Below are 23,439 nucleotides of genomic sequence, written 5' to 3'. Positions count from 1 at the left end.
AGGAGGCTGAGGAGAGGGAGAACAGAGGAGGCTGAGGAGATGGAGAACAGAGGAGGCTGAGGAGAGGGAGAACAGAGGAGGCTGAGGAGAGGGAGAACAGAGGAGGCTGAGGAGAGGGAGAACAGAGGAGGCTGAGGAGAGGGAGAACAGAGGAGGCTGAGGAGAGGGAGAACAGAGGAGGCTGAGGAGAGGGAGAACAGAGGAGAGGGAGAACAGAGGAGGCTGAGGAGATGGAGAACAGAGGAGGCTGAGGAGATGGAGAACAGAGGCTGAGGAGATGGAGAACAGAGGAGAGGGAGAACAGAGGAGGCTGAGGAGATGGAGAACAGAGGAGGCTGAGGAGAGGGAGAACAGAGGAGGCTGAGGAGATGGAGAACAGAGGAGGCTGAGGAGAGGGAGAACAGAGGAGGCTGAGGAGATGGAGAACAGAGGAGGCTGAGGAGAGGGAGAACAGAGGAGGCTGAGGAGAGGGAGAACAGAGGAGGCTGAGGAGAGGGAGAACAGAGGAGGCTGAGGAGAGGGAGAACAGAGGAGGCTGAGGAGAGGGAGAACAGAGGAGATGGAGAACAGAGGAGAGGGAGAACAGAGGAGGCTGAGGAGAGGGAGAACAGAGGAGGCTGAGGAGAGGGAGAACAGAGGAGGCTGAGGAGAGGGAGAACAGAGGAGATGGAGAACAGAGGAGAGGGAGAACAGAGGAGGCTGAGGAGAGGGAGAACAGAGGAGGCTGAGGAGATGGAGAACAGAGGAGGCTGAGGAGAGGGAGAACAGAGGAGGCTGAGGGGAGGGAGAACAGAGGAGGCTGAGGAGAGGGAGAACAGAGGAGGCTGAGGAGAGGGAGAACAGAGGAGGCTGAGGAGATGGAGAACAGAGGAGAGGGAGAACAGAGGAGGCTGAGGAGATGGAGAACAGAGGAGGCTGAGGAGAGGGAGAACAGAGGAGGCTGAGGAGAGGGAGAACAGAGGAGGCTGAGGAGAGGGAGAACAGAGGAGGCTGAGGAGATGGAGAACAGAGGAGGCTGAGGAGAGGGAGAACAGAGGAGGCTGAGGAGAGGGAGAACAGAGGAGGCTGAGGAGACGGAGAACAGAGGAGGCTGAGGAGAGGGAGAACAGAGGCTGAGGAGAGGGAGAACAGAGGAGATGGAGAACAGAGGAGAGGGAGAACAGAGGAGGCTGAGGAGAGGGAGAACAGAGGAGGCTGAGGAGATGGAGAACAGAGGAGGCTGAGGAGAGGGAGAACAGAGGAGGCTGAGGAGAGGGAGAACAGAGGAGGCTGAGGAGAGGGAGAACAGAGGAGGCTGAGGAGAGGGAGAACAGTGAAGGCTGAGGAGAGGGAGAACAGAGGAGGCTGAGGAGAGGGAGAACAGAGGAGGCTGAGGAGATGGAGAACAGAGGAGGCTGAGGAGATGGAGAACAGAGGAGGCTGAGGAGATGGAGAACAGAGGAGGCTGAGGAGAGGGAGAACAGAGGAGGCTGAGGAGAGGGAGAACAGAGGAGGCTGAGGAGAGGGAGAACAGAGGAGGCTGAGGAGAGGGAGAACAGAGGAGGCTGAGGAGAGGGAGAACAGAGGAGGCTGAGGAGAGGGAGAACAGAGGAGGCTGAGGAGAGGGAGAACAGAGGAGGCTGAGGAGAGGGAGAACAGAGGAGGCTGAGGAGAGGGAGAACAGAGGAGGCTGAGGAGAGGGAGAACAGAGGAGGCTGAGGAGAGGGAGAACAGAGGAGGCTGAGGAGAGGGAGAACAGAGGAGGCTGAGGAGATGGAGAACAGGGAGGCTGAGGAGAGGGAGAACAGAGGAGGCTGAGGAGATGGAGAACAGAGGAGGCTGAGGAGAGGGAGAACAGAGGAGGCTGAGGAGATGGAGAACAGAGGAGGCTGAGGAGAGGGAGAACAGAGGAGGCTGAGGAGAGGGAGAACAGAGGAGGCTGAGGAGAGGGAGAACAGAGGAGGCTGAGGAGAGGGAGAACAGAGGAGGCTGAGGAGAGGGAGAACAGAGGAGGCTGAGGAGAGGGAGAACAGAGGAGGCTGAGGAGAGGGAGAACAGAGGAGGCTGAGGAGAGGGAGAACAGAGGAGGCTGAGGAGAGGGAGAACAGAGGAGGCTGAGGAGAGGGAGAACAGAGGAGGCTGAGGAGATGGAGAACAGGGGAGGCTGAGGAGAGGGAGAACAGAGGAGGCTGAGGAGATGGAGAACAGAGGAGGCTGAGGAGAGGGAGAACAGAGGAGGCTGAGGAGAGGGAGAACAGAGGAGGCTGAGGAGAGGGAGAACAGAGGAGGCTGAGGAGAGGGTGTGCTTAACTGTTTGCTTTATTAGGGTTTCCACAATGAGATGCAGAGAGAGAGGGAGGTGAGGATAGAGACTAATCCAAAATAATTTTCTAGCAGTTCACTCGCTCCCAAAACACCCTTGTCGTACTCACTCTGTCTAAAGCTAAAGAGCTTGGATAGAAAAGCCCGGGATTCAAGTGAAACTTGTCTCTTCTTGCTTGATGGTTTGTTTGCTTATTAGTGGAGACACAGACACATACAGTACCTCTCCTCCACTGTTCCTACCTCACCTCAGACACATACAGTACCTCACCTCAGACACATACAGTACCTCTCCTCCACTGTTCCGACCTCACCTCAGACCCATACAGTACCTCACCTCAGACCCATACAGTACCTCTCCTCAGACCCATACAGTACCTCTCCTCAGACCCATACAGTACCTCTCCTCCACTGTTCCGACCTCACCTCAGACCCATACAGTACCTCACCTCAGACCCATACAGTACCTCTCCTCACACATACAGTACCTCACCTCAGACCCATACAGTACCTCTCCTCACACATACAGTACCTCTCCTCAGACACATACAGTACCTCACCTCAGACCCATACAGTACCTCTCCTCAGACACATACAGTACCTCTCCTCAGACACATACAGTACCTCTCCTCAGACCCATACAGTACCTCTCCTCCACTGTTCCGACCTCACCTCAGACCCATACAGTACCTCTCCTCAGACACATACAGTACCTCTCCTCAGACACATACAGTACCTCACCTCACACATACAGTACCTCTCCTCAGACCCATACAGTACCTCTCCTCAGACCCATACAGTACCTCTCCTCCACTGTTCCTACCTCACCTCAGACCCATACAGTACCTCTCCTCAGACCCATACAGTACCTCTCCTCACACATACAGTACCTCACCTCACACATACAGTACCTCTCCTCAGACACATACAGTACCTCTCCTCCACTGTTCCTACCTCACCTCAGACCCATACAGTACCTCTCCTCACACATACAGTACCTCTCCTCAGACACATACAGTACCTCTCCTCCACTGTTCCTACCTCACCTCAGACCCATACAGTACCTCTCCTCACACATACAGTACCTCTCCTCCACTGTTCCTACCTCACCTCAGACCCATACAGTACCTCTCCTCACACATACAGTACCTCACCTCAGACACATACAGTACCTCTCCTCAGACCCATACAGTACCTCTCCTCACACATACAGTACCTCTCCTCAGACCCATACAGTACCTCTCCTCAGACACATACAGTACCTCTCCTCCACTGTTCCTACCTCACCTCAGACCCATACAGTACCTCTCCTCACACATACAGTACCTCTCCTCAGACCCATACAGTACCTCTCCTCAGACCCATACAGTACCTCTCCTCAGACACATACAGTACCTCTCCTCCACTGTTCCTACCTCACCTCAGACCCATACAGTACCTCTCCTCACACATACAGTACCTCTCCTCAGACACATACAGTACCTCTCCTCCACTGTTCCTACCTCACCTCAGACCCATACAGTACCTCTCCTCACACATACAGTACCTCTCCTCAGACACATACAGTACCTCTCCTCACACACATACAGTACCTCTCCTCAGACCCATACAGTACCTCTCCTCACACATACAGTACCTCTCCTCACACACATACAGTACCTCTCCTCACACATACAGTACCTCTCCTCAGACCCATACAGTACCTCTCCTCAGACACATACAGTACCTCTCCTCACACACATACAGTACCTCTCCTCACACATACAGTACCTCTCCTCAGACCCATACAGTACCTCTCCTCACACACATACAGTACCTCTCCTCAGACACATACAGTACCTCTCCTCAGACACATACAGTACCTCACACGCATACAGTACCTCTCCTCCACTGTTCCTACCTCACCTCAGACCCATACAGTACCTCTCCTCACACATACAGTACCTCTCCTCACACATACAGTACCTCTCCTCACACACATACAGTACCTCTCCTCACACATACAGTACCTCTCCTCAGACACATACAGTACCTCTCCTCAGACCCATACAGTACCTCTCCTCACACACATACAGTACCTCTCCTCAGACCCATACAGTACCTCTCCTCACACACATACAGTACCTCTCCTCAGACCCATACAGTACCTCTCCTCAGACACATACAGTACCTCTCCTCAGACACATACAGTACCTCACCTCAGACACATACAGTACCTCTCCTCACACACATACAGTACCTCTCCTCAGACACATACAGTACCTCTCCTCAGACACATACAGTACCTCTCCTCAGACACATACAGTACCTCTCCTCAGACACATACAGTACCTCTCCTCAGACACATACAGTACCTCTCCTCAGACACATACAGTACCTCTCCTCACACACATACAGTACCTCTCCTCAGACACATACAGTACCTCACCTCACCCATACAGTACCTCACCTCACCCATACAGTACCTCACCCATACAGTACCTCTCCTCACACACATACAGTACCTCTCCTCACACACATACAGTACCTCTCCTCAGACACATACAGTACCTCTCCTCACACACATACAGTACCTCTCCTCAGACCCATACAGTACCTCTCCTCACACACATACAGTACCTCTCCTCACACACATACAGTACCTCACCTCAGACCCATACAATACCTCTCCTCAGACCCATACAGTACCTCTCCTCAGACACATACAGTACCTCTCCTCACACACATACAGTACCTCTCCTCAGACACATACAGTACCTCTCCTCACACACATACAGTACCTCTCCTCACACATACTGTACCTCACCTCCACTGTTCCTACCTCACCTTAGCCAGTGAGTTGGACAAAACTATACACCCAAAGGCCCTGTTTGAAAACCCACAACGCATCCTTCCCTCCTTGAAGAAATCACAAATTCCACATGATTGGATAGGTAAAAATTGAGGGTTTCACTTCATAGCTCTCACCTATCCAGTCATGTGAGATTAGTGGTCACTTCAAGGAAGGGAAGGCTGCTGGTCTGCTATCCCACCCTCCACCCCTACCTCCATCTCTCCCTACCTGCATCTTTACCTGCATCCTGCCTTCCCTCCTCCTCCACCCCTACCTGCATCTTTACCTGCATCCTGCCTTCCCTCCCCCTTCACCCCTACCTGCATCTTTACCTGCATTCTGCCTTCCCTCCTCCTCCACCCCTACCTGCATCTTTACCTGCATTCTGCCTTCCCTCCCCCTTCACCCCTACCTGCATCTTTACCTGCATTCTGCCTTCCCTCCTCCTCCACCTGCATCTTTACCTGCATCTTTACCTGCATCCTGCCTCCCTCCCCCTTCACCCCTACCTGCATCTTTACCTGCATCCTGCCTTCCCTCCCCCTCCACCCCTACCTGCACCCCTCCATCCCACCTTCCCTCCCACCCTTCCCTCCACCCCTCCCTACCTGGGCTGGCTCTCTGTGGCTAGGTTCTCTCCTCTCTGGTAGGCGTGATCAGCTATCTGGGTAGTGGATCTCTTCAGTATCTGCTTCAGCTCAGGCTCCAGGCGCTCCATGATGGCCTTGACAGCCTCAGGGATCTTCTTGAGTTTGGCCAGGCCTTTGATGAGGACGCCCATGAACTCTTGGGTGTTCTCCTCCGGGTGCACGTCAGGGTCCTCGCGGGCCTCGTGATGCGCCTGCAGCTCACGCACTGAAAGAGGGAGTGACACAGAGTGAGAGAGATAGATAGATAGATAGATAGATAGATAGATAGATAGATAGATAGATAGATAGATAGATAGATAGATAGATAGATAGATAGATAGATAGATAGATAGATAGATAGATAGATAGATAACATGGGAAGTGACACAGAGAGAGAGAGAGAGATACACAAACACATCCCACAGAGCCCCAGGACAGCAGCACAATTAGACCCAACCAAATCATGAGAAAACAAAAAGATAATTACTTGACACATTGGAAAGAATTAACAAAAAAAACAGAGCAAACTAGAATGCTATTTGGCCCTACACAGAGAGTACACAGTGGCAGAATACCTGACCATTGTGACTGACCCAAACTTAAGGAAAGCTTTAACTATGTACAGGCTCAGTGAGCATAGCCTTGCTATTGAGAAAGGCCGCCGTAGGCAGACATGGCTCTCAAGAGAAGACAGGCTATGTGCTCACTGCCCACAAAATGAGGTGGAAACTGAGCCACACTTCCTAACCTCCTGCCCAATGTATGATCATATTAGAGAGACATATTTCCCTCAGATTACACAGATCCAAAGAATTCGAATACAAATCCATTTTTGATAAACTCCCATATATCCTGTGCCATCACAGCAGCAAGATATGTGACCTGTTGCCACAAGAAAAGGGCAACCAGTGAAGAACAAACACCATTGTAAATACACCCGATATTTATGCTTATTTATTTTCTCTTGTGTACTTTAACCATTTGTACATTGTTACAACACTGTGTATATATATATAATATGACATTTGTAATGTCTTCATTGTTTTGAAACTTCTGTATGTATAATGTTCACTGTTAATTTGTATTGTTTATATCACTTTTGTATATTATCTACCTCACTTGCTTTGGCAATGTTAACACATGTTTCCCATGCCAATAAAGCCCCTTGAATTGAATTGATACTAGAGCTACCGGATCTGGTACCATTTGAAAGCCAACATACTCATGAAACGTTCTAGAGACACATGAAAGAATGAGTTGTATAGTTGTAACCATCATCATCCATCTTCATAAACATCATCCTCGTCCTATGGTCATCTCTTTCCTCTCAATGCTATACAGTATTATCATCGCCATAACAACCCCGTGCATCCCACCACTCACCACTAGGCGAGCACCTCTTCCTCATCATCACAAACTTGTGAGTGTTTGGATCAAATTAAAACATCCCCACAATACCTCTTCACCTTTACCTCCCTGATCACATTTAACATTTACATTTAAGTCATTTAGCAGACGCTCTTATCCAGAGCGACTTACAAGTTAATTTTTACCTTTTTTTTTTATTTAACCAGGCAAGTCAGTTAAGAACACATTCTTATTCTTCAATGACGGCCTGGGAACAGTGGGTTAACTGCCTGTTCAGGGGCAGAACGACAGATTTGTACCTTGTCGGCTCGGGGGTTTGAACTCACAACCTTCCGGTTACTAGTCCAACGCTCTAACCACTAGGCTACCCTGCCGCCCCACCTCAAACCCCCCCTTGCTAAATTGAGAGTAACAGCAGGGCTACGTTCTAATTCCAGTCTGATGATACAGCCTCCGTTTTCCCTTCAAAGCGTTGTAAGCGGGGTACGTTAAGAGAGTTCATGTTTATGTGACGTTAATAGACTTTATTTCTCCTGCCAGCGACTGTAGTTTTTTCACGTCGTAATCACTACAATTACCAGCTACTAAATGATGTGCGCTGAGGCCATTAGACGAAGCAGCGTTGTCGACAAAAGCTGGAGAGTTATGCTTTCGTCATCGCGGCACATGGCACTTAGCACGCGGCGGCGGCTAATTGCTTGCGTTTTGCCGTAATAATGCGAGAGGGAAGTGCAGTTAGCGCAGGGAAATGACTTAGGCCCTGGGTGTGAATTAACAGGCTTCTCTCTCTTTCTACCTGAGTTAGTCAACTGACTGCATCAACAAACAGCAGCAATTATAGGGGAGAGAGTCATCAGTGGGATGGTAGGCTCAGAGGAGGAGACAGGGGGTTGGTAGAGGGAAGATTGACAGAAGGGGAGGGGTTAGGGGTTTCTAAGACTGGCATTGCGACTGTATTAGGGGTGTGGCTGGCAAAAGGATAGAGGTTAGTTGGGCAAAGAAGAGTGGGTGTCTGGTAATGGCAAAGGGACAGAGGTTAGTGGGGAGAGGAAGAGTGGGGGTCTGGTAATGGCATAGGGACAGAGGTTAGTGGGGAGAGGAAGAGTGGGGGTCTGGTAATGGCATAGGGACAGAGGTTAGTGGGGAGAGGAAGAGTGGGGGTCTGGTAATGGCATAGGGACAGAGGTTAGTGGGGAGAGGAAGAGTGGGGGTCTGGTAATGGCATAGGGACAGAGGTTAGTGGGGAGAGGAAGAGTGGGGGTCTGGTAATGGCATAGGGACAGAGGTTAGTGGGGAGAGGAAGAGTGGGGGTCTGGTAATGGCATAGGGACAGAGGTTAGTGGGGAGAGGAAGAGTGGGGGTCTGGTAATGGCAAAGGGACAGAGGTTAGTGGGGAGAGGAAGAGTGGGGGTCTGGTAATGGCATAGGGACAGAGGTTAGTGGGGAGAGGAAGAGTGGGGGTCTGGTAATGGCATAGGGACAGAGGTTAGTGGGGAGAGGAAGAGTGGGGGTCTGGTAATGGCATAGGGACAGAGGTTAGTGGGGAGAGGAAGAGTGGGGGTCTGGTAATGGCATAGGGACAGAGGTTAGTGGGGAGAGGAAGAGTGGGGGTCTGGTAATGGCATAGGGACAGAGGTTAGTGGGGAGAGGAAGAGTGGGGGTCTGGTAATGGCATAGGGACAGAGGTTAGTGGGGAGAGGAAGAGTGGGGGTCTGGTAATGGCATAGGGACAGAGGTTAGTGGGGAGAGGAAGAGTGGGGGTCTGGTAATGGCATAGGGACAGAGGTTAGTGGGGAGAGGAAGAGTGGGGGTCTGGTAATGGCATAGGGACAGAGGTTAGTGGGGAGAGGAAGAGTGGGGGTCTGGTAATGGCATAGGGACAGAGGTTAGTGGGAAGAGTAAGAGCGGGGGTCTGGTAATGGCATAGGGACAGAGGTTAGTGGGGAGAGGAAGAGTGGGGGTCTGGTAATGGCATAGGGACAGAGGTTAGTGGGGGGGAGGAAGAGCGAGGGGTCTTGTAATGGCATAGGGACAGAGGTTAGTGGGGAGAGGAAGAGCGGGGGTCTTGTAATGGCATAGGGACAGAGGTTAGTGGGGAGAGGAAGAGCGGGGGTCTTGTAATGGCATAGGGACAGAGGTACGGAGGGGCTGTGGAGCTGTAACAGTACACCTGCAGTGAGCAGTAGGGTGGCTGGCTGACCAGGTACCAGGGCACACCTGACCTGACAGGGAACGAGGGTTTAGGCTTGCATTAAAACAAAGTGTTAGGATGGGTTGAGTGGATGGGTGGGTAGGGCCTGGGAGGAAGTTGCAGAGAGAGAGAGAGAGAACCAAGATCTCAAGAAAAATTACGAGACCAGAGAGAAGCTTTTCTCTTTATTCTACCTTTATTTAACAAGGCAAGTCAGTTAACAACAAATTCTTATATACAATGACGGCCTAGGAACAGTGGGTTAACTGCCTTGTTCAGGGGCAGAACGACAGATTGTTACCTTGTCAGCCTGATCTTGCAACCTTGCAGTTACAAGTCCAACGCTCTAACCACTAGGCTACCTGCCTCTAACCACTAGGCTACCTGCCTCTAACCACTAGGCTACCTGTCTCTAACCACTAGGCTACCTGCCTCTCACCCCTAGGCTACCTGCCTCTAACCACTAGGCTACCTGCCTCTAACCACTAGGCTACCTGTCTCTAACCACTAGGCTACCTGTCTCTAACCACTAGGCTACCTGCCTCTAACCACTAGGCTACCTGTCTCTAACCACTAGGCTACCTGCCTCTAACCACTAGGCTACCTGCCTCTAACCACTAGGCTACCTGCCTCTAACCACTAGGCTACCTGCCTCTAACCACTAGGCTACCTGTCTCTAACCACTAGGCTACCTGTCTCTAACCACTAGGCTACCTGCCTCTAACCACTAGGCTACCTGTCTCTAACCACTAGGCTACCTGTCTCTAACCACTAGGCTACCTGCCTCTAACCACTAGGCTACCTGTCTCTAACCACTAGGCTACCTGTCTCTAACCACTAGGCTACCTGTCTCTAACCACTAGGCTACCTGTCTCTAACCACTAGGCTACCTGCCTCTAACCACTAGGCTACCTGCCTCTAACCACTAGGCTACCTGCCTCTAACCACTAGGCTACCTGTCTCTAACCACTAGGCTACCTGTCTCTAACCACTAGGCTACCTGCCTCTAACCACTAGGCTACCTGTCTCTAACCACTAGGCTACCTGTCTCTAACCACTAGGCTACCTGCCTCTAACCACTAGGCTACCTGTCTCTAACCACTAGGCTACCTGTCTCTAACCACTAGGCTACCTGTCTCTAACCACTAGGCTACCTGTCTCTAACCACTAGGCTACCTGCCTCTAACCACTAGGCTACCTGTCTCTAACCACTAGGCTACCTGTCTCTAACCACTAGGCTACCTGTCTCTAACCACTAGGCTACCTGTCTCTAACCACTAGGCTACCTGTCTCTAACCACTAGGCTACCTGCCTCTAACCACTAGGCTACCTGTCTCTAACCACTAGGCTACCTGTCTCTAACCACTAGGCTACCTGCCTCTAACCACTAGGCTACCTGTCTCTAACCACTAGGCTACCTGTCTCTAACCACTAGGCTACCTGTCTCTAACCACTAGGCTACCTGTCTCTAACCACTAGGCTACCTGCCTCTAACCACTAGGCTACCTGCCTCTAACCACTAGGCTACCTGCCTCTAACCACTAGGCTACCTGTCTCTAACCACTAGGCTACCTGTCTCTAACCACTAGGCTACCTGCCTCTAACCACTAGGCTACCTGTCTCTAACCACTAGGCTACCTGTCTCTAACCACTAGGCTACCTGCCTCTAACCACTAGGCTACCTGTCTCTAACCACTAGGCTACCTGCCTCTAACCACTAGGCTACCTGTCTCTAACCACTAGGCTACCTGTCTCTAACCACTAGGCTACCTGCCTCTAACCACTAGGCTACCTGTCTCTAACCACTAGGCTACCTGTCTCTAACCACTAGGCTACCTGTCTCTAACCACTAGGCTACCTGTCTCTAACCACTAGGCTACCTGTCTCTAACCACTAGGCTACCTGTCTCTAACCACTAGGCTACCTGTCTCTAACCACTAGGCTACCTGTCTCTAACCACTAGGCTACCTGTCTCTAACCACTAGGCTACCTGCCTCTAACCACTAGGCTACCTGTCTCTAACCACTAGGCTACCTGTCTCTAACCACTAGGCTACCTGCCTCTAACCACTAGGCTACCTGTCTCTAACCACTAGGCTACCTGTCTCTAACCACTAGGCTACCTGTCTCTAACCACTAGGCTACCTGTCTCTAACCACTAGGCTACCTGTCTCTAACCACTAGGCTACCTGCCGCCTTGGGCATCTTAATCATCTTCTTGGTGTTTTCGCAGCTCCACAACCAGGGAATGTCATCAACACACTATAACAAACTCCACAACCAGGGAACGTCATCAACACACTATAACAAACTCCACAACCAGGGAACGTCATCAACACACTATAACAAACTCCACAACCAGGGAATGTCATCAACACACTATAACAAACTCCACAACCAGGGAACGTCATCAACACACTATAACAAACTCCACAACCAGGGAATGTCATCAACACACTATAACAAACTCCACAACCAGGGAATGTCATCAACACACTATAACAAACTCCACAACCAGGAACGTCATCAACACACTATAACAAACTCCACAACCAGGGAATGTCATCAACACACTATAACAAACTCCACAACCAGGGAATGTCATCAACACACTATAACAAACTCCACAACCAGGGAATGTCATCAACACACTATAACAAACTCCACAACCAGGAATGTCATCAACACACTATAACAAACTCCACAACCAGGGAATGTCATCAACACACTATAACAAACTCCACAACCAGGGAATGTCATCAACACACTATAACAAACTCCACAACCAGGGAACGTCATCAACACACTATAACAAACTCCACAACCAGGGAACGTCATCAACACACTATAACAAACTCCCCTGTAGACGCTGTAGGTAACTGTTCCACTGTGGCTTATGAGCATAATGAATGTTATCCACCCTACTGTGCTGACAGGAATACATGGTGACTAATGGGAGATATGGAGGGGTGGCAGCTGATTATGATGTTATGAAAACGTATGTACTAGTATGATAACGCCCTAATAATGCTGTGATATATGTACTAGTATGATAACGCCCTAATAATGTGGTGATGTATGTACTAGTATGATAACGCCCGAATAATGCTGTGATGTATGTACTAGTATGATAACGCCCTAATAATGCTGTGATATATGTACTAGTATGATAACGCCCTAATAATGCTGTGATGTATGTACTAGTATGATAACGCCCTAATAATGCTGTGATATATGTACTAGTATGATAACGCCCTAATAATGCTGTGATGTATGTACTAGTATGATAACGCCCTAATAATGCTGTGATATATGTACTAGTATGATAACGCCCTAATAATGCTGTGATGTATGTACTAGTATGATAACGCCCTAATAATGCTGTGATACATGTACTAGTATGATAATACCCTAATGCACGTACGAGTACGATAATGATGTGATGTATGCACTAGTACGATAATGTTCTAATGTGATGTATGTACTATTGTGATAATGGACTGATAATGCTGTGAGGTACAATATGTACTATTATGATAATGGTCTAAAAATGCTGTGATGTACAGTATGTACTATTATGATAAGTGCCTAGTAATGATTGTGATGCATGTACTAGTATGATAATGCTGTGATGTATGTATTATTATGATAATGGTCTAATAATGCTGTGATGGACAGTATGTACTATTATGATAAGTGCCTAGTAATGATTGTGATGCATGTACCAATATGATAATGAAATGATAATGCTGAAATGTATGTATTATTATGATAATGGTCTAAAAATGATGTGATGGACAGTATGTACTATTATGATAAGTGCCTAGTAATGATTGTGATGCATGTACTAGTATGATAATGCTGTGATGTATGTATTATTATGATAATGGTCTTATAATGCTGTGATGGACAGACAGTATGTACTATTATGATAATGGACTAATACTCCCGTGATGTATGTACTGTGCTGCAAGGGGGAGGAAATACGAGGCACAGATGGAAGAGATGGAAGCGGGGAGAAGGTGTGCGTGTCATCATGTGTTAGTGCTTCTGTGTGTGTGTGCATGTGCTTGCTGGCGTGGGAATGCCATCAGTGGAGTGTGTGTGAGAGGCAGTGTTATGTACGAGGTGTGTTGAGCCTGCAGCGTTCTCTGGTACACACCCCTAATGACATGCTAATGGATGGAATAACTGCAGCAGTTCAGATCCCTGCTAATGATTTCATTATCACTGGGAGCATCGGCAGAATGGAGCGACAGTAGAACCTGACAACTCTACCACTGTGCTATCCAGGAGACAACTATGTTCCAATAGTTCTCATCAAGTCTCTACAGTATCTCTCTCCATCTACACTATGTTCTCTTTTCTATCTGTCCATCTCAACTCCTCTCCCTTTCTCTTCTCCACTCAATATCCACATGATCTCACTGACTCTCTGTCCCCGTCCGTCCCTCCCTCTGTCCCCGTCCGTCCCTCCCTCCCTCCGACCCCGTCCGTCCCTCGCTCCTTCTGTCCCCGTCCGTCCGTCCGTCCCTCCCTCCCTCCGTCCCCGTCCGTCCGTCCCTCCCTCCCTCCCTCCCTCCCTCCGTCCCCGTCCGTCCGTCCCTCCCTCTGTCCCCGTCCGTCCCTCCCTCCCTCCCTCCCTCCGTCCCCGTCCGTCCCTCCCTCCGTCCCCGTCCCTTGCTCCCTCCGTCCCCGTCCCTTGCTCCCTCCGTCCCCGTCCCTTGCTCCCTCCGTCCCCGTCCCTTGCTCCCTCCGTCCCCGTCCCTTGCTCCCTCCGTCCCCGTCCCTTGCTCCCCTCTGTCCCCGTCCCTTCCTCCCCTCTGTCCCCGTCCCTTCCTCTTTCTGTCCCCGTCCCTTCCTCTTTCTGTCCCCGTCCCTTCCTCTCTCTGTCCCCGTCCCTCCCTCCCTCTGTCACCGTCCGTCACTTCCTCCCCCTCTCCCTCTTTCCCCGTCCGTCCCTCCCTCCCTCCCTCCCTCCCTCCCTCCGTCCCCGTCCGTCCCTCCCTCCATCCGTCCGTCCCCGTCCGTCCGTCCCTCCGTCCCCGTCCGTCCCTCCCTCCGTCCCCGTCCGTCCCTCCCTCCGTCCCCGTCCGTCCCTCCCTCTGTCCCCGTCCGTCCCTCCCTCCCCCGTCCGTCCCTCCCTCCGTCCGTCCCCGTCCGTCCCTCCCTCCCTCCCTCCGTCCCCGTCTGTCCCTCCCTCTGTCCCCGTCCGTCCCTCCCTCCCTCGGTCCACCGTCCCTCCCTCCCTCTGTCCCCGTCCCTCCCTCCCTCCCTCTGTCCCCGTCCCGCCCTCTCTGTCCCCGTCCGTCCCTTCCTCCCTCCCTCTGTCCCCGTCCCTCCCTCCCTCTGTCCCCGTCCCGCCCTCTCTGTCCCCGTCCGTCTCTTCCTCCCTCCCTTTCTCTGTCCCCGTCCATCCCTTCCTCCCTCCCTCTCTCTGTCCCCGTCAGTCCCTTCCTCCCTCCCTCTGTCCCAGTCCCTTCCTCTCTCTGTCCCAGTCCCTTCCATCCACATGATCTCACTGGCTCTCTGTCCCCGTCCGTCCCTCCCTCTGTCCCCGTCCGTCCCTCCCTCCGTCCCTCCGACCCCGTCCGTCCCTCGCTCCCTCTGTCCCCGTCCGTCCCTCCCTTTGTCCCCGTCCCCGTCCCTCCCTCCCTCCATCCCCGTCCGTCCCTCCCTCCGTCCCCGTCCGTCCCTCCCTCCCTCCCTCCCTCTGTCCCGTCCGTCCGTCCGTCCCTCCCTATCTCTATCCCCGTCCGTCCCTCCCTCTGCAGGCCCTCATTTAGTACTGCTGTATTCCAGACATGCATAATGGATGTGTGTTGGACTACCAAGGCTCCCTGCTGGTGGTCCCTGGGGTGCTGAACTGGGAGGAGTCCATCCTTGCGAGGGGTGGACAGGCTGCTGACGTCCAGCTGGGGCTCCGTGTCTTTGGTTGTAGAGCTGGAGAGAGTCCATCATCAGTTACCATCATCACCATCATCCTCCCGTTACGAAAATACAATTCAATAAATAAATACAAATTGCATTTATTTTCAATGACTTCTCACTAAACTGAAAAGTAGTAGCTACTTCTTTCAAAATGTTAAATTAATCTTCCTGAATTGTCTGGCTTCAATTTGAATTGAGCCCAACCCTGCTCCAACATTCCCTGAGTCCAGGGCTTTATAATGAACCTGTTAACAACCTGGATGAACAGAGTCAGCCACGTACCTACCTCCACAGTGTTGAGTGAAGCCCTGACCTGTACCTCAACACAGTGTTGAGTGAAGCCCTGACCTGTACCTCAACACAGTGTTGAGTGGAGCCCTGACCTGTACCTCAACCAGTGTTGAGTGGAGCCCTGACCTGTACCTCAACACAGTGTTGAGTGGAGCCCTGACCTGTGTCCACAGTGTTGAGTGGAGCCCTGACCTGTACCTCCGCACAGTGTTGAATGGAGCCCTGACCTGTACCTCAACACAGTGTTGAGTGGAGCCCTGACCTGTACCTCCGCACAGTGTTGAGTGGAGCCCTGACCTGTACCTCAACACAGTGTTGAGTGGAGCCCTGACCTGTACCTCAACACAGTGTTGAGTGGAGCCCTGACCTGTACCTCAACACAGTGTTGAGTGGAGCCCTGACCTGTACCTCCGCACAGTGTTGAGTGGAGCCCTGACCTGTACCTCAACACAGTGTTGAGTGGAGCCCTGACCTGTACCTCAACACAGTGTTGAGTGGAGCCCTGACCTGTACCTCAACACAGTGTTGAGTGGAGCCCTGACCTGTACCTCCGCACCATCAGTGGAGCCCTGACCTGTACCTCAACACAGTGTTGAGTGGAGCCCTGACCTGTACCTCCGCACAGTGTTGAGTGGAGCCCTGACCTGTACCTCCGCACAGTGTTGAGTGTAGCCCTGTACCTCCGCACAGTGTTGAGTGGAGCCCTGTACCTCCGCACAGTGTTGAGTGAAGCCCTGACCTGTACCTCAGCACAGTGTTGAGTGGAGCCCTGACCTGTACCTCCGCACAGTGTTAAGTCGAGCCCTGACCTGTACCTCAACACAGTGTTGAGTGGAGCCCTGACCTGTACCTCCGCACAGTGTTGAGTGGAGCCCTGACCTGTACCTCCGCACAGTGTTAAGTCGAGCCCTGACCTGTACCTCAACACAGTGTTGAGTGGAGCCCTGACCTGTACCTCAACACAGTGTTGAGTGGAGCCCTGACCTGTACCTCCGCACAGTGTTAAGTGGAGCCCTGACCTGTACCTCAGCACAGTGTTGAGTGGAGCCCTGACCTGTACCTCCGCACAGTGTTGAGTGGAGCCCTGACCTGTACCTCCACAGTGTTAAGTGGAGCCCTGACCTGTACCTCCGCACAGTGTTGAGTGGAGCCCTGACCTGTACCTCCGCACAGTGTTGAGTGGAGCCCTGTACCTCCGCACAGTGTTGAGTGGAGCCCTGTACCTCAGCACAGTGTTGAGTGGAGCCCTGACCTGTACCTCCGCACAGTGTTGAGTGAAGCCCTGACCTGTACCTCAGCACAGTGTTGAGTGGAGCCCTGACCTGTACCTCCGCACAGTGTTGAGTGGAGCCCTGACCTGTACCTCCGCACAGTGTTAAGTGGAGCCCTGACCTGTACCTCCAAAGTGTTGAGTGTAGCCCTGACCTGTACCTCAGCACAGTGTTGAGTGGAGCCCTGACCTGTACCTCCGCACAGTGTTGAATGTAGCCCTGACCTGTACCTCAGCACAGTGTTGAGTGGAGCCCTGACCTGTAGCTCCGCACAGTGTTAAGTGGAGCCCTGACCTGTACCTCCACAGTGTTGAATGTAGCCCTGACCTGTACCTCAGCACAGTGTTGAGTGGAGCCCTGACCTGTACCTCCGCACAGTGTTGAGTGGAGCCCTGACCTGTACCTCAGTACAGTGTTGAGTGGAGCCCTGACCTGTACCTCCGCACAGTGTTGAGTGGAGCCCTGACCTGTACCTCCGCACAGTGTTAAGTGGAGCCCTGACCTGTACCTCCAAAGTGTTGAATGTAGCCCTGACCTGTACCTCAGCACAGTGTTGAGTGGAGCCCTGTACCTCCGCACAGTGTTGAGTGGAGCCCTGTACCTCAGCACAGTGTTGAGTGGAGCCCTGACCTGTACCTCCGCACAGTGTTGAGTGAAGCCCTGACCTGTACCTCAGCACAGTGTTGAGTGGAGCCCTGACCTGTACCTCCGCACAGTGTTGAGTGGAGCCCTGACCTGTACCTCCGCACAGTGTTAAGTGGAGCCCTGACCTGTACCTCCAAAGTGTTGAATGTAGCCCTGACCTGTACCTCAGCACAGTGTTGAGTGGAGCCCTGACCTGTACCTCCGCACAGTGTTGAGTGGAGCCCTGACCTGTACCTCCGCACAGTGTTAAGTGGAGCCCTGACCTGTACCTCCGCACAGTGTTGAGTGGAGCCCTGACCTGTACCTCCGCACAGTGTTGAATGTAGCCCTGACCTGTACCTCAGCACAGTGTTGAGTGGAGCCCTGACCTGTACCTCCGCACAGTGTTAAGTGGAGCCCTGACCTGTACCTCCACAGTGTTGAATGTAGCCCTGACCTGTACCTCAGCACAGTGTTGAGTGGAGCCCTGACCTGTACCTCCGCACAGTGTTGAGTGGAGCCCTGACCTGTACCTCCGCACAGTGTTGAGTGTAGCCCTGTACCTCCGCACAGTGTTGAGTGGAGCCCTGTACCTCCGCACAGTGTTGAGTGGAGCCCTGTACCTCCGCACAGTGTTGAGTGTAGCCCTGTACCTCCAGTGTTAAATGTAGCCCTGTACCTCCAGTGTTGAGTGTAGCCCTGTTCCTCCACAGTGTTGAGTGTAGCCCTGTACCTCCAGTGTTGAGTGTAGCCCTGTACCTCCAGTGTTGAGTGTAGCCCTGTTCCTCCGCAGTGTTGAGTGGAGCCCTGTACCTCCAGTGTTGAGTGTAGCCCTGTTCCTCCAGTGTTGAGTGGAGCCCTGTACCTCCAGTGTTGAGTGTAGCCCTGTTCCTCCAGTGTTGAGTGGAGCCCTGTACCTCCAGTGTTGAGTGTAGCCCTGTACCTCCAGTGTTGAGTGTAGCCCTGTTCCTCCACAGTGTTGAGTGTAGCCCTGTACCTCCAGTGTTGAGTGTAGCCCTGTACCTCCACAGTGTTGAGTGTAGCCCTGTACCTCCACAGTGTTGAGTGTAGCCCTGTACCTCCAGTGTTGAGTGTAGCCCTGTTCCTCCACAGTGTTGAGTGTAGCCCTGTACCTCCGCACAGTGTTGAGTGTAGCCCTGTACCTCCGCACAGTGTTGAGTGTAGCCCTGTACCTCCGCACAGTGTTGAGTGTAGCCCTGTACCTCCGCACAGTGTTGAGTGTAGCCCTGTACCTCCGCACAGTGTTGAGTGTAGCCCTGTACCTCCGCACAGTGTTGAGTGTAGCCCTGTACCTCCGCACAGTGTTGAGTGTAGCCCTGTACCTCCAGTGTTGAGTGTAGCCCTGTACCTCCAGTGTTGAGTGTAGCCCTGTACCTCCAGTGTTGAGTGTAGCCCTGTACCTCCAGTGTTGAGTGTAGCCCTGTACCTCCAGTGTTGAGTGTAGCCCTGTACCTCCAGTGTTGAGTGTAGCCCTGTACCTCCAGTGTTGAGTGTAGCCCTGTACCTCCAGTGTTGAGTGTAGCCCTGTACCTCCAGTGTTGAGTGTAGCCCTGTACCTCCAGTGTTGAGTGTAGCCCTGTACCTCCAGTGTTGAGTGTAGCCCTGTACCTCCAGTGTTGAGTGTAGCCCTGTACCTCCAGTGTTGAGTGTAGCCCTGTACCTCCGCACAGTGTTGAGTGTAGCCCTGTACCTCCGCACAGTGTTGAGTGTAGCCCTGTACCTCCGCACAGTGTTGAGTGGAGCCCTGTACCTCCGCACAGTGTTGAGTGGAGCCCTGTACCTCCGCACAGTGTTGAGTGTAGCCCTGTACCTCCAGTGTTGAGTGTAGCCCTGTACCTCCAGTGTTGAGTGTAGCCCTGTACCTCCAGTGTTGAGTGTAGCCCTGTACCTCCAGTGTTGAGTGTAGCCCTGTTCCTCCACAGTGTTGAGTGTAGCCCTGTACCTCCGCATTGTTGAGTGGAGCCCTGTACCTCCGCATTGTTGAGTGGAGCCCTGTACCTCCGCACAGTGTTGAGTGTAGCCCTGTACCTCCAGTGTTGAGTGGAGCCCTGTTCCTCCACAGTGTTGAGTGTAGCCCTGTACCTCCACAGTGTTGAGTGTAGCCCTGTACCTCCAGTGTTGAGTGTAGCCCTGTTCCTCCACAGTGTTGAGTGTAGCCCTGTACCTCCGCACAGTGTTGAGTGTAGCCCTGTACCTCCGCACAGTGTTGAGTGTAGCCCTGTACCTCCAGTGTTGAGTGGAGCCCTGTTCCTCCACAGTGTTGAGTGTAGCCCTGTACCTCCAGTGTTGAGTGTAGCCCTGTACCTCCACAGTGTTGAGTGTAGCCCTGCTTAGTGAGTGTTGAGTGGAGCCCTGTTCCTCCACAGTGTTGAGTGTAGCCCTGTACCTCCAGTGTTGAGTGTAGCCCTGTACCTCCGCACAGTGTTGAGTGTAGCCCTGTACCTCCAGTGTTGAGTGTAGCCCTGTACCTCCAGTGTTGAGTGTAGCCCTGTACCTCCAGTGTTGAGTGTAGCCCTGTACCTCCAGTGTTGAGTGTAGCCCTGTTCCTCCACAGTGTTGAGTGTAGCCCTGTTCCTCCACAGTGTTGAGTGTAGCCCTGTACCTCCAGTGTTGAGTGTAGCCCTGTACCTCCACAGTGTTGAGTGTAGCCCTGCTTAGTGAGTGTTGAGTGGAGGTGGGAAGTTCTTACAAAACCTCCATTATACAGGAGCTTTAACCTGTCACTGACCCCAACTAATACATCACTCTACAGTACGTCACAGCCCAGACACCACACTGCTGTACACACACACACACACACACACACACACACACACACACACACACACACACACACAATGAATTAAACAAACATCAAAACAACAGGCTTCATTGCTGGAGACGTGGGTGACCTGCATCAGTCTAATGTGTTGTGATGCTGCATCTTGGTTTAGGAATTATCATGCAGGTGGCAGCCGTCACTCCACACAGCATTCTAATATGTGTCCCAAAGGGCACCTTATTCCCTGCATAGTGCACTACACAGTGTATTACTTTTTAAAGTAGTGCACTAAGTAGGGAATAGGGTGCCATTTGGGACACAGACATTGGTGTTGGTATGATAATCCTCCCGATGCTAATGTAGGTTGTGACGCGGTCGTCGACTAACCAAAACCCACATTATCATTCTACAGAGCGTCATCTTTGGTCTCCCATGAATGAATCAGATGTGTTTGTACTAAGTGGTGAGACAGGGACGTTGTCTTGTCACTAGAAGTTTAGACTAGCTAATGTAAACACTGAGGGACAACACATGTAGTGTGGAACTGTACTATGTGGGATTAGAGGAGGAGGTTGAACACTGTCTCATGTTATGGTCTTCCATTTAATGATTTCAACTAGTTTCCCCCCAATTATACATTTACTTCCAACGCAGAGTGAACACCCATACACTTCAGACTCCCAAAGCTCTTATTCTGAAGTGAAAACAACTACTTCCAACGCAGAGTGAACACCCATACACTTCAGACTCCCAAAGCTCTTATTCTGAAGTGAAAACAACTACTTCCAACGCAGAGTGAACACCCATACACTTCAGACTCCCAAAGCTCTTATTCTGAAGTGAAAACAACTACTTCCAACGCAGAGTGAACACCCATACACTTCAGACTCCCAAAGCTCTTATTCTGAAGTGAAAACAACTACTTCCAACGCAGAGTGAACACCCATACACTTCAGACTCCCAAAGCTCTTATTCTGAAGTGAAAACAACTACTGCAATACTGCAAATTATAAACATTACATTCCCTCTGTTGACTGCACTTGAAGTGGGATTGACCCCCACTCTGTTCTCCCTGACCAAACCTCACAGCGTGTTCCTAACAACTCACACCTCTGCCCCACTCCCTGTCCCCCCCCCCCTCTCCAGGCCACACCCCCCCCCTCTCCTCCCCTTCTCTAGGCCACTCACCCCCCCTCTCCCTCCCCTTCTCCAGGCCACCCCCCCCTCTCCTCCCCTTCTCCAGGCCACTCACCCCTTCTCCTCCCCTTCTCCAGGCCACCCCCCCCCTCTCCTCCCCTTCTCCAGGCCACTCACCCCTTCTCCTCCCCTTCTCCTCCCCTTCTCCAGGCCACCCCCCCCTCTCCTCCCCTTCTCCAGGCCACCCCCCCTCTCCTCCCCTTCTCCAGGCCACTCACCCCTTCTCCTCCCCTTCTCCAGGCCACCCCCCTCTCCTCCCCTTCTCCAGGCCACTCACCCCTTCTCCTCCCCTTCTCCAGGCCACCCCCCCTCTCCTCCCCTTCTCCAGGCCACTCACCCCTTCTCCTCCCCTTCTCCAGGCCACCCCCCTCTCCTCCCCTTCTCCAGGCCACTCACCCCTTCTCCTCCCCTTCTCCAGGCCAGTCACCCCCCTCTCCCTCCCCTTCTCCAGGCCACTCACCCCCTCTCCCTCCCCTTCTCCAGGCCACTCACCCCTTCTCCTCCCCTTCTCCAGGCCACTCACCCCTTCTCCTCCCCTTCTCCAGGCCTCCCCCCTTCCCCCCCCCTCTCCTCCCCTTCTCCAGGCCACCCTCCCCCTCTCCCCCCTCCCCAGGCCACTCCCCCCTCTCCCTCCCCTTCTCCAGGCCTCCCCTCCCCCTCTCCTCCCCTTCTCCAGGCCACTCACCCCCCTCTCCCTCCCCTTCTCCAGGACACTCCCTCCCCCCCTCTCCCTCCCCTTCTCCAGGACACTCCCTCCCCCCCCTCCCTCCCTCCCCTTCTCCAGGACACTCCCTCCCCCCCTCTCCCTCCCCTTCTCCAGGCCACTCCCCCCCCCCTCTCCCCAGGCCACCCCCCCTCTCCCTCCCCTTCTCCAGGCCTCCCCTCCCCCCCTCTCCCCTTCTCCAGGCCACTCACCCCCCCCTCCCTCCCCTTCTCCAGGACACTCCCTCCCCCACTCCCCCCTCTCCCTCCTCTCCCTCCCCTTCTCCAGGCCACTCCCTCCCCCCTCTCCCTCCCCTTCTCCAGGACACTCCCTCCCCCCTCCCCCTCCCTCCCCCTTCTCCAGGCCACTCACCCCCCTCTCCCTCCCCCTTCTCCAGGCCACTCACCCCCGTCTCCAGGGCGTCCCTGGTTCTTGTCCTTGTTCTTGGTCCCCAGGCGGCTGGTAGACTTGATGTAGAGGTGCCGGTGCAGCCCGTCGATGAGGACCACGTGGATGTTGAGCTTCTTACTGTGGAGCTCCAGACCAGGTCCCCCAGACCCTCCACCTGCAGCAGGGGGCCCTCCAGAGACTCCACCGCTGACACCTGCACGAGGGGGACCACAGGAGACACACCTGAATAGATCTACACACCTTGGAATGTAGGGGAGACCTGAACACAGCTCCAGGTACCTGGTGTGTTATCCACTAGTACTCACTGTATATCTGAATACACCTGGCAACACTTCAGAATACAGTATTTTGATGGGGACCACAGGGACATGTTTATTAGGACATGCAATGGAAAACTGTTTAAAATGTCATCAATTATTAATCTAAATCTTCACAGTCATAAACAAGATGTGGATATAATTGGCTAGTTTAATTGGTACCTAAGACTTGAGTATTTAGAGAAAGCTGTTTATTTGAACTGTAAATCTGAAGCATGGGTGTCTGTCCGTACATTACACCTCACAGGTTGTTAGACAGGTTGTCAGACAGGTTACTAGACAGGTTGTCAGACCAGTTACGAGACAGGTTGTCAGACAGGTTACTAGACAGGTTGTCAGACAGGTTACGAGACAGGTTGTCAGACAGGTTACGAGACAGGTTGTCAGACAGGTTACGAGACAGGTTGTCAGACCAGTTACGAGACAGGTTGTCAGACAGGTTACGAGACAGGTTGTCAGACAGGTTGTCAGACAGGTTGTCAGACAGGTTGTCAGACAGGTTGTCAGACAGGTTGTCAGACAGGTTGTCAGACAGGTTACTAGACAGGTTGTCAGACAGGTTACTAGACAGGTTGTCAGACAGGTTGTCAG

General features: G+C 52.6%; 1 long non-coding RNA gene and 1 pseudogene across 1 annotated transcript; both read right to left on the bottom strand.

Moving 5' to 3' along the window:
- Positions 1–23,439, bottom strand: part of LOC135516585 (exocyst complex component 4-like) — a 112,130-nt pseudogene that overhangs the window by 67,948 nt on the left and 20,743 nt on the right.
- On the bottom strand, positions 19,208–19,809 carry LOC135515269 (uncharacterized). Its single transcript, XR_010451771.1, has 3 exons — positions 19,764–19,809; positions 19,458–19,623; positions 19,208–19,401 (listed from the first exon to the last, which is right to left on the bottom strand). It is a non-coding gene; the product is annotated as an uncharacterized LOC135515269 (long non-coding RNA).

This window comes from Oncorhynchus masou, chromosome 27 (genome assembly GCF_036934945.1).
Source record: "Oncorhynchus masou masou isolate Uvic2021 chromosome 27, UVic_Omas_1.1, whole genome shotgun sequence".
Taxonomy (NCBI): Eukaryota; Metazoa; Chordata; class Actinopteri; order Salmoniformes; family Salmonidae; genus Oncorhynchus; species Oncorhynchus masou.
The sequence above is the reverse complement of the archived record's forward strand: the minus strand, read 5'-3'. Positions and strand labels throughout refer to the sequence as shown.